We start from the raw sequence: 15,035 nt of genomic DNA, 5'->3' as shown, positions 1-15,035 counted from the left end.
GGCTGATGTCAGCATCTCTCTGTGAGGTCACCACCTCCCCACCACCTTTGACCAATAGGCTGAGGTCCTGCAAAAGGCCTTTGTGATGTCACTGCCACACATACCCCTCCCCTGAAGTGCTAATGTCCTGCTGCTGGCCAGACACTTTGAAGGTTTGAGCTACTCTCTGTGGATCACCCCACTCAATGCGTGTTCATTCTAGGAAGCAAGCCGGCTAGACAGTAAAACATAAGAGGCTGCTCCCAATGCTACACTCAGTTTTTCCAAAACTAGTAGACTTGATGGCCAGAAGAGACCTTTAGAGCATCTAATCTAACCCCCTGCATGATCACCGGCTTCCTGTATAGTACAATAGTTACTTTTTGGGGGCACACATTCCAGAAAGGCATCTAGTCTTCATTCAATGACATCAAGAGATGGAGAATCCACCACTTTCCCTTTTAGTGAGTGCCAGGGGGCTCCATTTCCCCTTCCACTAGCTCCCCATTTACAGTGAGCCAGAGCAGTACCTGCAGCAGGGAGCGGGAGTTGCTGGTGGCCTCAGATGCACAGCCCCTCAGGCACCTGGCGCAAGAGCCGGAGGTTGCGGAGCTGGTGCATCACTTTGGCCGTGACGTCCTCCTGCTGCAAGGGAACGAGAACCTGTCAGAGACTCAAACGCCCCGAGGAATCAGGGGGAATTTAGAGCACCTGGAACCAGCAGCACTTCCACCCAGCACCTGCCCACCACTATGGGATGGATTCACCTCCTGACCCCCAGAATGGAGTCTTGTTGTCCTTTCTAGTAACCTCCAGTGCCAAACCCCCTCCTTGAAGGGTGAGCTCCTGCCACCTCCCCCTCAGTGCCCTTGACAGCTGATCCACCTCCAAACCACAGCTCAAGTTCTCAGAACCCTCTCCTCCCACCCCCACCCAGGTTGGGCAGGGAGGGGCCTCTAGCAGGGCCGGGCAGGAGAGATTCTGGCAGCAGTGAAATGGGTTGCGGGGAGGTCGAGATCTTGCCCCAAGTCATCCCAGATACTAATGCTGAAGCCACAGGATGGCAGCCCTGGTGAATGGGGCAGATTAGCAGCCCCTGCTGACTGAATCCTCCCGTTCTCTCTAGGTGGTGGCTCGGGTGACACGGACACTAGGCCACTGGCAACTGGATGAGGCCCTCTGGGACAGGAGATGCTCGCAGAGGACACTTAGGGGACTCCTCTGCTCTCGATCTGCGGTGGCAATTCGGCGGGAGGTCCTTCGCTCCGAGCGGGAGTGAGGGACCGTCCGCCGAATTGCCGCCAAATAGCTGGACGTGCCGCCCCTCTCCAGAGTGGCCGCCCCAAGTACCTGCTTGGCAAACTGGTGCCTGGAGCCGGCCCTGAGTGCCGGGCAATTGATAGCCTGCTGGGCGGCTGCCACACAGGGAACTTAGGGGAGTGGGGAGTTGATGGAAGGCTGATGGTCCACCCTGGTTCCAAGGCTCCACCAACTAGCTCCAATGCGCTGCTCTTTCTGCAAGCGGTAAATAAAGCAGTTGGCTGCCAAACAACGTTATAAGGGAGCATTGTGCAACTTTAAACGAGCATGTTCTCTAATTGATCAGCAACGTAACAACGAAACAACGTTAACCGGGATGACTGTAAGTGAGGAGTTACTGTATGAATCTTTAGCGCATCTGGCACATAAATATCTTGCAATGCCGGCTACAACAGTGCCATAAGAACGCCTGTTCTCACTTTCAGGTGACATTGTAAACAAGATGCAGGCAGCATTATCTCCTGCAAATGTAAACAAATGTGTTTGTCTGAACGATTGGCTGAACAAGAAGTAGGACTCAGTGGACATGCAGGCTCTAAAATTTTACATTGTTTTAATTTTGAATGCATTTTTTTTTTATATAATTCTACATTCATAAGTTCAACTTTCATGGTAAAGAGACTGCACTACAGTACTTGTATTAGGTGAATTGAAAAATACTATTTCTTTTGTTTTTTATAGTGCAAATATTTGTAATCAAAAATAAAAAGTGAGCACTGTACACTTTGTATTCTGTGTTGTAATTGAAATCAATATATTTGAAAATATAGAAAACATCCAAAATATTTAAATAAATGGTATTCTATTATTGTTTAACAGTGCAATTAATCAAGCGATTAATCATGACTAAAAAAATTAATTTTACGATTAATCACAATTTTTAATCGCTTGTGTCATAACTATAAAGGGAAGGGTAACAGCCCTCCTATGTACAGTACTATAAAATCCCCCCTGGCCAGAGACTCCAAAATCCTTTTACCTGTAAAGGGTTAAGAAGCTCAGGTAACCTGGCTGACATCTGACCCAAAGGACCAATAAGGGGACAAGATACTTTCAAATCTTGGTGGGGGGAAGGCTTTTGTTTGTGCTCTTTGTTTTGGGGGTGGTTCGCTCTTGGGACTGAGAGGGACCAGACATCAATCCAGGTTCTCCAAATCTTTCTGAACAAGTCTCTCATATTTCAAACTTGTAAGTAAACAGCCAGGCAAGGCGTGTTAGTTTTTATCTTTGTTTTCTCAACTGGTAAATGTACCTTTTTGCTAGAGTGTTTATCTCTGTTTGCTGTAACTTTGAACCTAAGGCTAGAGGGGATTCCTCTGGGCTCTTTAAGTTTGATTACCCTGTAAAGTTATTTTCCCTCCTGATTTTACAGAGATAATTTTTACATTTTTCTTTAATTAAAAGCCTTCTTTTTAAGAACCTGATTGATTTTTCCTTGTTTTTAGATCCAAGGAGGTTGGATCTGTATTCACCAGGGAATTGGTGAAAAGTCTCTCAAGGCTACCCAGGGAAGAAAATTAGCATTTTGGGAGTGGTGGCAGCGGACCAGATCTAAGCTGGTAGTTAAGCTTAGAAGTTTTCATGCAGGCCCCCACATTTGTACCCTAAAGTTCAAAGTGGGGAAGCAGCCTTAACAGCTTGACAGCCCTATTATTTAATGTTACAAACAACAAAAATGTCTGAAAGACTATTTTCCCAGTTTGTTTTATTTTGTAGATTTTTTACAGTACTTTGTATGTTGTCAGTTAGGCCCTGACCAATGGGACTATTCATGTATATAAGTGTTCACAGGATTGGGTCCTTTGTGTGGGTCTTTCTTACAGCAAAACCACAATCAAGATTACACTCCACTGTGCTATGTGCTGTACAAATATACAGTTACTGTCCTGAAGAGCTTTCATTCCGACTAGATTTCAAGTCGACAGTATTGCTCTAAATTAAGTGCTGGTAAATCAACACCTGCTGCCTACCCCCTCGATTTTTCATGCCTCACATCCTAAAAAGAGGTCCAAAAATGAACAGGTCCAAAAATGTTTCAAAATGGTCTAATGTAAACAAATAGACTTCTACTGAGGGTCCCCTTCAGATACGAAAAATATAACTTTACTAATATAAATATACTTTTACTCATATAAAATTGCACCTTATTCAATGACTTTTTATAAAGTAAGGTACTATCTGATGAGAGTAAGGGGATGAATCTGGTACAGCCTAAATAGACAACATAGGTACATGACATACAGAATCCTTTGGCAGTCTTTGCCACCTGGATTCAGCATTCATGGGGCGAGAGTTTGTGCTTCGGTTCTACAAGGGGAAGCAAAGAACTCGCAGTCCAAGATGGCAGGAGGGGGCTAAAATGGCTTTAAACTACCTTTATGCCCTCCCAATCCTGAGCTGCTCTCAGGATGGCTGGACACACCCCCACCCCCACCCCCCCTTCCCCCAGGCATAATTTAGCCAGCGCTGGGGACCTAAGTTACCAGAGCCTCCTTGGGCTGCACAAGAGCTGCAGGGCTGCCCAGAAACCCAGTATCTGACACGCTCCTGCTGCCCCCAGTATACTCCTATGGCAGGGCTTGTGATGGGGTCCATGGAGGACAGCCTGAGGCTGTCTCCACAGTGCCGGCAACAGAAGAATTCTCCCACCACCAGAACCGGGAGCCCGCAGCCTCAAAAGTCCAGAGCAGGAGTGAAGTTCTCACTTATAGAGTCTTATTAGCATACCACATCATCTTCTCCTTTAAAAAACATACAACCCACACATAGCCCTCTGAAATAACTTCTTTTCTGCTAAGATAAATCATAACGAGGTTGTTATGGGTTTGGTTTGTTTTTTTCAGGTGAGGGAAGGAAGAAAAAAAAAAAAACAGTGAAAAAACTTTCAACTGTTTTATGAAACACAACACACATAAAATGTAAGTATATTTATCCCTCAGACACAGAAAGGCACAGGTGATCCAAAAGGAAAAGCTTGCAATTCTGTAAGTAGAACATAATTTTGTCCTCAAAAATCTGTCGCTTGCAGGACCAATCAGCATTCTGTTTCACTTCATTAAACCAAGTTTCATGCAATGCACATTTTCCTTGAATAACCTGAAAAAAAATGATTTCCTGCACTTTGAGATGAGCACACACCCTTTCTATCTTGTTACTCAACAATTCTTGACACAATGTTTACATTTTTATATTAGATAATAGTATTTGTTCAGTGTTTCCCAACCTTTTCCAGTCTTAAGGCACACTTACTTCAATAAAAGATTTCTGTGGCGCACCACAGCTCCACGCTAAAATCATCATAACAAAACTTACTTTTCATTATAAATTTGAGCTAGCCTTGATATGCAGAATCGCTTAATCCCGGCAGGAAATGTTGACAGTGCAACTCGGAGCTCTTGCTCCACTGATCTCATATGCTCTCTTTGCTTGTTTTTTATGTAATTCAGGCTTGAAAAAACTTAACTTGCACAGGTACGTTGTTGAAAATGGCAACAAAATGGAGATTACCGTGTATTCATCTGCCAATGTCAACCAGAATGAGTCCACAGGCATATTGCCAAACTTACTTTTAAAAGAGGGGTCCATCCTTAATTCAGCAAGTTGCTCTTGAGTCATTATTGTAAGATTCTTAGCACTTTCCATTGCAGAGGAAATTCAAGGATCCCAGACCCAGTCGAAATCTTTTATTTAGGTTGAAGGAAAATATAGGCTGAATTTTTCTTCCAGACTTTTCAAATGCTCAGAAAAGGCATTGACCAAAATACTGCCAATGGGATCTGCTGTGCTTTCCAGGGTGAACATTTCTATTGTGCCTTTTGCTACTTTTTTCACATCAGAGGGCTAACTTAGATCTGAACTCATTCAAGTTTATCCATGCAAGAGACAAGATCCTCATTTCTACCTTGCATTTTCCTGTTCAGTTCATTGAGGTGGTGGAATATATCAGCCAAGTAGGCAAGTTTTGCACCCCGTGCCACATCAGCGATTAGGTCCATGTATGTGGATTCCTCCAAAGCTATCTTTAACTCCTCTCTGAGCTCATACAAACATGAGAAAACTTTTCCATGGAAAAGCCAGCGTATTTCTATGTGAAAAAATAAATTCTGGTGTTCTGCTCCCATTTCCTCACACAACAACGAGAAAAGGCAACATTTTAAGCACTGTGATTTTATTAAGTTCACGATCTTTACTGCTCCATCTAACACTGAGGAAAGTTCTTCTGGCAGTTTTTTGGCCACGACAGCTTCATGGTGCAGGAAACAGTGGGTCACCAGCACATCTGGATTTTGTTCTTTGACCTTGCTTACAAACCTCTTGTCTTTCCAGTCATGGAGGCAGTTCCGTCTGTGCAAACACTAAGACAATTTTTCCAGTGCAATTCTCCCTCCTCAAGGCAGGTCATTGTCACCCTGAAGATTCCCTCTCCAGTCGTGTGACCTGGCAGTTGTCTGCAAAATAAATAAAAAATTTTTATACTATCTCCATCAACATACCTGACATTAGCCAAGAGTTCAGTGTGATTACTGATATCTGTTGAGTCAGCAAGCCACAATGCAAATTTTCCACTTGATTTGATTTTTCTCAGAGCACAGTCTCAATGTCAGCTGAGATCATCAATGTGGCGACTTATCATATTATCTGAAAGGGGAAATTTTGCGATTTCATTGACTGCATTTTCACCTAACGTTACTGTCATCAATTCTTTGCATGCTGGTAAAATTAGTATTTCTACAACTGTATAACGGCTTTTTCACCTTCGCTACAAGTAGCGAAGTAGCTTGCTTCCAGTGGTTTATCAGAAACTGCTACAGTCTTTCATCATTTGCACTTGTTTTTCAGTTTGATCCTTCAAACGCTCAAAAAAATATTTTCCCTTGTTGACAAGGGACGGATGTTTGCTTGTAAGGTGTCATCACTTGGCACGACTGCATGGCTTGAGAGTTTCTCCCCCCACACACAACACTGTCAAAGACAGCAAGATGGTTCAGCTGTAAATGAAAATCCAAATTGCAAATAACTTTCACCGTAGCGTTGGCTCACCACTTTGACTTTCTTATGTTCATGTTCAGCTTCATGTGGAGGTGCTAGATTCTCTTTTCTTCAAATATTCGTCCATTTACAAGTCTTCAAATCAAAATTCAGCACTCTTACTTAACAGTTGATAAGAAAACACAGCTACCATGTGACATCACAAAGAGCAAAGCAGGGTCATTTGAGCGTAGCATGTGTAATGTCTGTCTCACATGCATACATCCAAAGAGCAATAGCACAAAATGCAAATTAAAATAAATGAGATTTTTTTTTTCTCCGCACAAGTGACTTTTCCAAAATTCTGTGGCACACCTGTTCGTGCCGTGGCACACTGGTTGGGAAACGCTGATCTATTTTAATTATTGTAGTCCATTCAATCCCTGTTTCCTAGGATTTTCTTCAGCTTCAGGCATGTTGAGTCAGTTCTGTCTCACACTGATATTTGGTAGCCACTAACACAAATCACCTATTTGTAGTATTCACATATATTATAGTTAGAATGAGAGGGGAAAAAACTAAGTTCAATACTGAAGACTGAAAAGTAATACGAAGTAGCCAGCTTTATACAGACCCAAGTTATATGATGCCCTGCCCACCTTCTAGAAGTTTCCACCTAACAATTCACAACTCCACCAACTTCCATCTCTTCAACAATCAATGGCAGTTGCTTCTGCACAAAAATCACATCCTTTCCCCAATCAGCAATAACCTCCCCATTACAGACAGTGCTATAACTTACTTATTTTTTCTTAATAGGCATAATAAGAACCTTGATTGTTTTCATCACTTCCCTTTGAACTTTCTAGAAAAATTTAAGGTTTCATTCACAGATTGAAACTAGACCCTCAATATGTTACTATTTAAAAAATGTTCAATATATGTTATGTGCACGTGAATACTTCAGTGATCTAGAAGTTCAAAAAATGAAATCCCAAGAAAACCCAGGAAATCAAACAAACACAGAGTTGCTTTCTTCATGCAAAAATCCAAGTTCTTCCACAGCCCTAAATTGTAGAAGTCACATTGCAATCCAAAATAAAGATTTTATGGATTTCATTTACCAGGACTATGAAAAGGTGTTATACATTGCAATGTAAGTATTATAATATGCATGTCTTCTAGAGTCCTGGACTTTCATCCTTTCCCTTAAGAAATCTTACAAGCTCATACTTTGGAACTCTTTATAAAATGCATATGATACCTGCAGAACTTCATATTTACCCACAAGATCTAGCAGTGAAATTCTGCAGAGCAGGCCCTGTACTTCTTGGGCTTTGGTGCTAATGGGAGCAGACTCCTTGGCATCACTAAATATAGCTTTAGAAAAGAAGAAGACATGCAAACCAAGCATACACACTCCCTGCCCCCAATATTTTGTTGCTAAAAGAGCAGTAGCAGGTTACAGCTTTACAACTTCAAAAAAAAAACAACAACCCTCTGATCAGTACATAGTAACTAACTAAACACTATGAAACATTTTTAATTAACTATCAATTTTTTCAGTTTAGCGAGTTTCTTTACCATTTAATACATTATTATATAAGCAAACAGGTATTAATATTTTAGGATTTTTTTAAAAAAATGTCTTTCCAAATCTAAGCTAGTTATTAATGCTAGAAGACTGATTTAAGATACAAGAAGGTGGAAAATAAATATATATATTTGAATGCATACACTAGCAAGACAGTTGTTTTGACTATGATGCAGGTAGTGTGCAGCTACAGAATAAGATTTTGATCTTTCCCTTTAATGAAAATAATCAAGTATTTTTTCACAGAATTACAGGTGCTTGATTCTGCAACATTTACTCATTTGAATAGTCCGACTGATTTCAACTGGGCAACTTGCATAAGTACAGATGACTCGCATGAATTCAGACTACAGACAGCTCCCAGGTTTGTTCTAAAAGTATTATGGACCCGATCATTAGAGTTGCGGGTACTCTATGCCTCGTAGGACTGGGTCCTAAAAATAGTTAAAACTAATGATTTAAAAAAAAAAAAAAAAACCACAGATCTTAAATCTGCAGGCCAAATTCTGTACCCATTTTCAGCTAGTACAGATCCATGGTGTGACTGAAAGCAGAAGCTGGCCCCAGCTATTTGTTTTTATTACTAATAGCCACATGATAATAAAAAAGTATCTATGTACTTTAAAAAAAAGGAAAAACTATATTTACTTTGGTGATTACCTGATTGGGTCGTCCTCCTACAATATTGAATCCCAAAGTATCATTTTCTCTTTGTAGCATGATGGTTAATGGCTTAGATTCTCCTCCCTAAAAAAAAAGGGGGTGAAATGCTAATTTAAAAATGTTACATGAAAAGGAATACTTCAAGGGACTGTATCAATGTTCTATAGCTTTTCACTGTGGAAAATGCAACACAAACAAGCTGAATGGAAAACTCTGATTTAAAATGGTGCTACATACTTATAAATGACACAGGAGTTTACACGATGGAAAAAACAAATACCACTGAAATGTAACAGGTACTTTGAAGAGCCCAAGGACCTGATTTTCATAGATGCTGAGCACATAAAACTTTAAGTTAGTGGATCTGGGAGTGCTCAGCACCTCTTGAAATAAGGCCCCAAATGTTTATGTACCTTTAAAACAAATCCCTGTATATACTAATTACATTACATATTAAGCTTATGAGGTGAAATCCTGCCCTAGTGAAGTCAATAGGAGTTTTCTCATTGATTTCAATGGAGCCAGGATTTCACCCAGATCTCTGCCTCTTGTCATTTCCAGCTCCACAAGCTGGTTCTATACAGATTCCACAGCAATTCAAAGGGGGGTGGGGGAGACACCTTTTTTCTCTTCTTTTTTTCTTCACAGCAAGGTAAAGCAAATAAGCTAGAAAACACACACACAAAAATCCTAGATGTGATTTTATAAGTCACACAATAAAAAATAGTGAAGAAACCAAAGTTAAAAAATAATAATATATGAAAAACACCTACTTCCTTAGGTAAAAATGGTTAAATATTTTTTTCTAAACCATACAAAGAAAATGAAAAAGATTATCACAGGCCTTTCTTTAGCATAGTAATTTAATTTATTTTGAATTTTCACATATAAGAGCAGTTGTATTTCAGGAGACATAATCCCTACAGAAAATTTTTATTCAGCCTGTACCGAGTAAAGTAAGATTGTGTTTTGTCATTCTCTATACATTGGTAAATTTAAGCAATTTTGACAAGTAAAGAAAATGTACATTTTAAAATATTCAGAATATAATAATGAATGTGGATGCACTCTGATATCCAAACAGATTTTTATTAACTGTGGCAGTGAAGTTTTATATTACAGCATGATACATTTTAAATTAATGAGGAACATTTTTTACTTTATTGATGGTTTTTCTTCCAAATGAGCGTTTTATGAATTTTCCTGGTCTTCTGTAACATATTTCTCTGAGGCAGTACATACAGCAGCACCTACTGGTAGTGACAAGAAATGATAGCTATTGAATCATTACACAAGAGGACTGCCTTCATGTCAATGTGCCAACTTCCTTTTAAAATGTCCTTTTTAAAATCCTGTTCTCTCTCACCTCCTCCTAGGGTGACCAGATGTCCCAATTTTATAGGGACAGTCCCGATTTTTGGGTCTTTTTCTTATATAGGCTCCTATTACCCCCACCCTCCGTCCCGATTTTTTACATTTGGTGTCTGGTCACCCTACCTCCTCCCCACATATTACTATTTTTCTTGCGTACTGGGCACTTCACTGCAATCATTGCTGGCTCTCTTCATTCCCTCTAGTCATATCTTCCCAGACGTGAAGCAGATATGTGAGCATATCTTCTAAAGCCAACACCCCAACCCTATGGATTAGCCACCAGGAGGAAGTAGCAAAAAAAGATTAAGTATTCAAGTTTCTAAAACACTAAGTATTTTATTTCCAATAAGCCTTGAATTTATCATCTTAATCCTGGACATAAAAATTCTGAGAACTTGAATCAGTGCCCCAAATGTGAGTCTCTTTTATAGCAGTTTGAAGTTCAGCATATCATACTAGTTCAGAAGCCAGACAGACTACACAAATCTTTTCCTCTGGATTTTGCTTCAAAAGAGTCAATAAAGATTTTGGAAGAAAAGTCTCTTGAGTGGCGCTTAAGTTCTATTAAATCACTTCTCACCATGGTTGCAACCAACAATGTCAGACTCTGCACAGCAATCCTTCAGACAGGAATTAAAGCTTTACAGAACAAACCCTTTAGCATGTTAAGCCATCTCACCAGTAAAATGTGTCTGTTTATTCAATCAAAAGCAGGCAATTCAATAAGCAATGCCATCTGACTTGGCAAAGGGCTGAAGCAGCAGCGCTGGTCTCTAATGTCAAAACTGCCAATCATTATGCCCTTCTCCAAAACTAAAGACATTTCTGTGTCCCTGCAGAACTGTTCCTAAACTATAAACTATTCTAATGTTTTTAAACAACAAACTGTTTCCCAAGCTACTTCTTAATAATGTAATTATAAGAAAAAAATATCTGTTAGCTCCATATCTATCTGAAACTGGAACCCCATCTAAAGAAAACACAGTACCAGCATTAATAAGGTCACACCCAGCTGGATGAATTGTGGTCTGATCTCGACATCCTGCCCCGGAAGATTTGCATTCAAATTTGTTTATTGTCAGCTAAGTTGAAGCCCTTTCCTCTCACTTGTGTTTCCCTCTCACTCCAGACAAACCTGACATGAGATCCTCATCCAAACTGAGTCACTGGGAACTACCAGAGGCTGCTGGTGTGCAACCCTTAGAGCAGCCAGATTCTTAAACTACAAAAGGAGACATGAAACACGTAACCTAAAAAGACTCATGTAATTTATGACTGCATTTTAGGCTCTTCGTTTGCACTCTTAAAGAAAATGAAAGAGCCAGAAAGAATCTGCTGAAACTGCTTTCACAGCTCTTGAGAGATGACGAGTTTTCCAGGCTGAATGAATGGGGGGGATGAAATGTAAAAGTTTGATTTACATCACTTTAACTGTTTCCGGACTTTTCAAGCATCGGCACAACAAGAGAGAGCTAGGTTTTAGGTTGCCGAGAGTGGCACTAACCTGCCATGTGTTAACTGACTGCCTCTCTGCCTTTGGGGGGTTTCTAGGGGATCGCACCAAATTGCAGGGGCTGAAAGTGCAATCCCAGGTCCAGTGTGGTGGGCAGAGGCTACAGTGCGTGTCAGCTCGATTTGTATTTGCCAAAAGCGACCACACAAGTAGGGATGGAATAAATGCCACAAAGGGTCCAGTCTCTGCTCGGGTAGGTCTGCTGACTGCAGCAGAGTTTGGCTTGCAGGGAATCTGGTCCCAAGTCGATAGGGTCGTTGGCAGGATCGCCCATGAGCTGATAGCATAGGGGCTGGAACTAGGGGTGCTCCCGCACCCCATGGCTTGAAGTGGCTTCCATCACATACAGGGTTGACAGTTTAGTTCAATGGCTCTCAGTGCCCCCACTATGCAAATTGTTCCAGCGTCCCTGTCTGCTAGACACCCTCCAAGGAGCAGCCTTGGCACAGAGGAGATCCCAGTGTAAAGACAGGCAGCCGGGCCACACCACACCAAACAGCGGGCTGAGGGGAAGGGGGCGGCTCACTTCAGAGCCCGCCAGGCTGGGCTCCTGCGGCCCCCAGCCCGCTCATTCCTTCACTCACCTTGCAGGGGTGGCTGCCGGCCAGGTTCCTGGGGATGCTGCGGATGTGGCTCATGCACTGGTTGAACTTCACCTGGTACCTAAGCGCCGGGAGCTGCACCTCGCTCTGCAGCGCCGCGGGCTGAGCCAGCAGCGACTTCTCCCTCTGGCTCCACTTCAGGGCCTGTCGCTTCAGCTCCTGCTCCAGGCTGGCCCTCTGGCCTGGCAAGCCGCTGTTCTGACTGCGCGGCGCCCGCAGGCAGCAGTGCCCCCCGCCCCGCCCGCGCGCCCCCCGCCCGGTCCCGCTGCAGGAGCACCAAGCCGCAGCCCTGCTGGCACATGCCGGCCGGGCGGTGCTCGCAGCTCTCCCGCATGTTCGCGGGCGGGCAGCCCTTGTGGCGGCACCGGGCCGGGCTGGAGTCGCACATCTCCACGTGGGCGGCCAGCTGGTGGAGCCGCACGGTCCGGCCGCAGCCCCGCGGGCTGGAGTCGCACTTGAGCTCCAGCTTCTGGCTGAGGCTCCTGAGCGGCAGCACCTGGCGCAGCTCCTTGGCCGAGATGGGCTGGCCCTGCAGGGGGCACAGGCGCCGCTGCACCGCCCAGGGCAGCAGGCAGCCGGCGCAGAAGACGGGCCCGCACGGCGTGGACAGCGGCTCCTCCAGCACCTTGCTGCACAGTTTGCACTTGAGATCTGGCTCCACGGGCTCGGCAAAGCGATCCAGGTCAAAGCCCATGGCTGGCGGGGGGGCAGAGCGGGCTGGGAGCACAGCGGGGGGAGCAACTTTCCAGGGGGGGCGGCGGCTGCTGCTCCTCCTGCCAGCCCGGCTGCTGATGCAGGCAGCGCAGCTCGAACTTCCAGGGAAGGGGGGAGGGGGGGATGAAGAGGGGCGGGGCAGCGCAGCGCAGAGTTGGTTTGGTTTGAAGTTTTCAGCTGCTCACCATGTCCCCTGACCCTCCCGTATTAACTCTAATAGGAGCTACGGCCCAATACCGCCCACCACTACCGCCCTTTCGTTGCATCCTCCTAGAAGGGAAATGCAGCAGGACGAGGAGGGAAGAAGCTGAATCTGCCAGCCTCAGACTCACGCCTGCGGAGTGAGGGGAAAGCAACCACGCCAGCTCCCTTCCCTGTGCAGGAGGGGAGCCAGGAAAAGAGGTGGAGGGAGATGCACGAAAAGGGCAGAAGGGAGCTGCTGGCATGCCAGGCAGACGATAAGCCCACCCACAAAGTTGGAACTGTTTCACTCCCAGAGATCTTCTCCTTGGCCCTCTGGGGTGCTTGGCTGCTGGGACATTCCTCCCACCCACCACCACCAGTAGCTTAAAGTCTTTTTTATTATGTCTCTTAGAAAAGGGAGTGAAAAACAATCCCAAATGAAGCGGCAGAAAACCACTGGAATTACAGGTTATTTGGGTAGCTTGTGTAGAGAGCACAGAGTAAGGGAAGGGCTAGTTGCCCAGGTGGAGACGTGGCCTGCTGGAGGGCTTTCCCCTGCAGCTATAGTGGCTCAGAAATCATGGGAGGAGGACTCTCATTACGGTCCCAAATTTATGCACAGCTCTTCGGACTGTTGCCCTCAGTGTATGTTGTTTAAGGCTGGATTGTGAAAATGTGAGCGAGGAAGACTGTCTGGTTGCTGAAGAGAGGAAGCATTTTAAACTCCCTGCACTGATTTCTTTCTTTAGTTTTTACTCTGCTCCTCCTTTTTAGGGCTGTTCCCCACCTTTGCATTGGTTGGATGCTAAAGCCGTAAATGGCACCAGGCCAAAAAAAATGCCATCAGTGAGGTGGAGTTGTTTGTAGATCTCCCTTAAACAACAACACATGTATAGAATGCTGCCATTTTAAGAACAACTAAATATGTGAAAATCTGGAAATTCATCATTAAGAATCAGTCACCAACCTCACTTCTGCCCCTGCATCACTGCACACACCCAGCAAAATATATTGACGTCTGAAACCCATAACATGTTCCCCACATGACTTTACTATGGAAAGCATAGGACCAGATTGAGCCTCCCAGGAGGGAGCAGAGAAAGATCTGGGAGGTTTCCTCAGTTAACTGGATCAGGGGCAGGGCCGGCTCTAGGTTTTTTGCCACCCCAAGCAAAAAAAATTTTGGCTGCCCCCCGTCCCAGCCCTGGGCTCCTCGCCGCACCCCCCTGCCACCCCAGCCCTGGGCTCTCCCCCACCACCCGCACCCTCCTTCCGCCGCAGCCCTGGGTCACTGGTAACTCGCTCCCAGGGCAGGTCATTCAGCAGGAATTTTAGATGTGCACAGAACACAGACAGGATTGGTTCCCATATGGTTACAGAACTGCAGTAAAGTGGAACAATTTTCAGCTTGTGTGATTGAAGGATATCTGGATGCATATTATAAGACTGTCCTACATAAATGAGGAAAAGTTGAGGTGCCTTTATTATTCTTTTGTTCCACTCTTTCTTTCTATGGGGAATTTGCCAATGCAATATCACTGTCTTCCTTTTAAACAAACAAACAAACAAAAGGCAATGGCTGTTGAAAATAGCAATTCCAGTCCTAATAACATCTGAGAAGCATTTCTTGCTCAATGTTATCCTACATTTTCTACAGCAAGTTACAGTGGATCAGTATATTTGATTTGGGAGAAATGAAGTAACAGCTGCCCAAACTGAGCTTGAGTACTCCTGAATTTTGAGGTGTTCAAATCTGGAAGGCAGGTGCTGGGGGTGGGGGGGGGGAGCCTGTGGCTCCACAGGGGAGCACAGCAGCATGTATGCAGCAGCGTGTCTGGCGCTGCACGAAGCCAGACACGCTGGTCTGAGTGGCACGGTAAGGGGGTTGGGGGGTTGGAGAAGGGGTAGGGGGTTCCGGGGGGCAGTCAAGGGACAGGGGGCAGGGGGGGTTGGATGGGGTGGAGGTTCAGGGGGGCAGTCAGGGGCAGGGAGAAGGGGGGGTTAGATGGGTCAGGGGTTTGGGGGGGGCAGTCAGGGGACAGGCAGCAGTTGGATAGGCATGGGAGTCCCAGGGGTTTGTCAGGGGACAGGTAGAGGGTGGGGTCCCAGAGGGGAAGTTGGGGGG

The 15,035-nt window shown here is 44.5% G+C and overlaps 1 pseudogene; it reads right to left on the bottom strand.

Annotated features, from left to right (window-relative positions):
* Positions 1-540: 540 nt before the first annotated feature.
* On the bottom strand, positions 541-12,707 carry LOC135876314 (E3 ubiquitin-protein ligase PDZRN3-B-like; annotated as a pseudogene).
* Between the last annotated feature and the right edge of the window lie 2,328 nt (positions 12,708-15,035).

The sequence above is a fragment of the Emys orbicularis genome, chromosome 3, assembly GCF_028017835.1.
Source record: "Emys orbicularis isolate rEmyOrb1 chromosome 3, rEmyOrb1.hap1, whole genome shotgun sequence".
In the NCBI taxonomy this organism is placed as follows: domain Eukaryota; kingdom Metazoa; phylum Chordata; order Testudines; family Emydidae; genus Emys; species Emys orbicularis.
The sequence above is the reverse complement of the archived record's forward strand: the minus strand, read 5'-3'. Positions and strand labels throughout refer to the sequence as shown.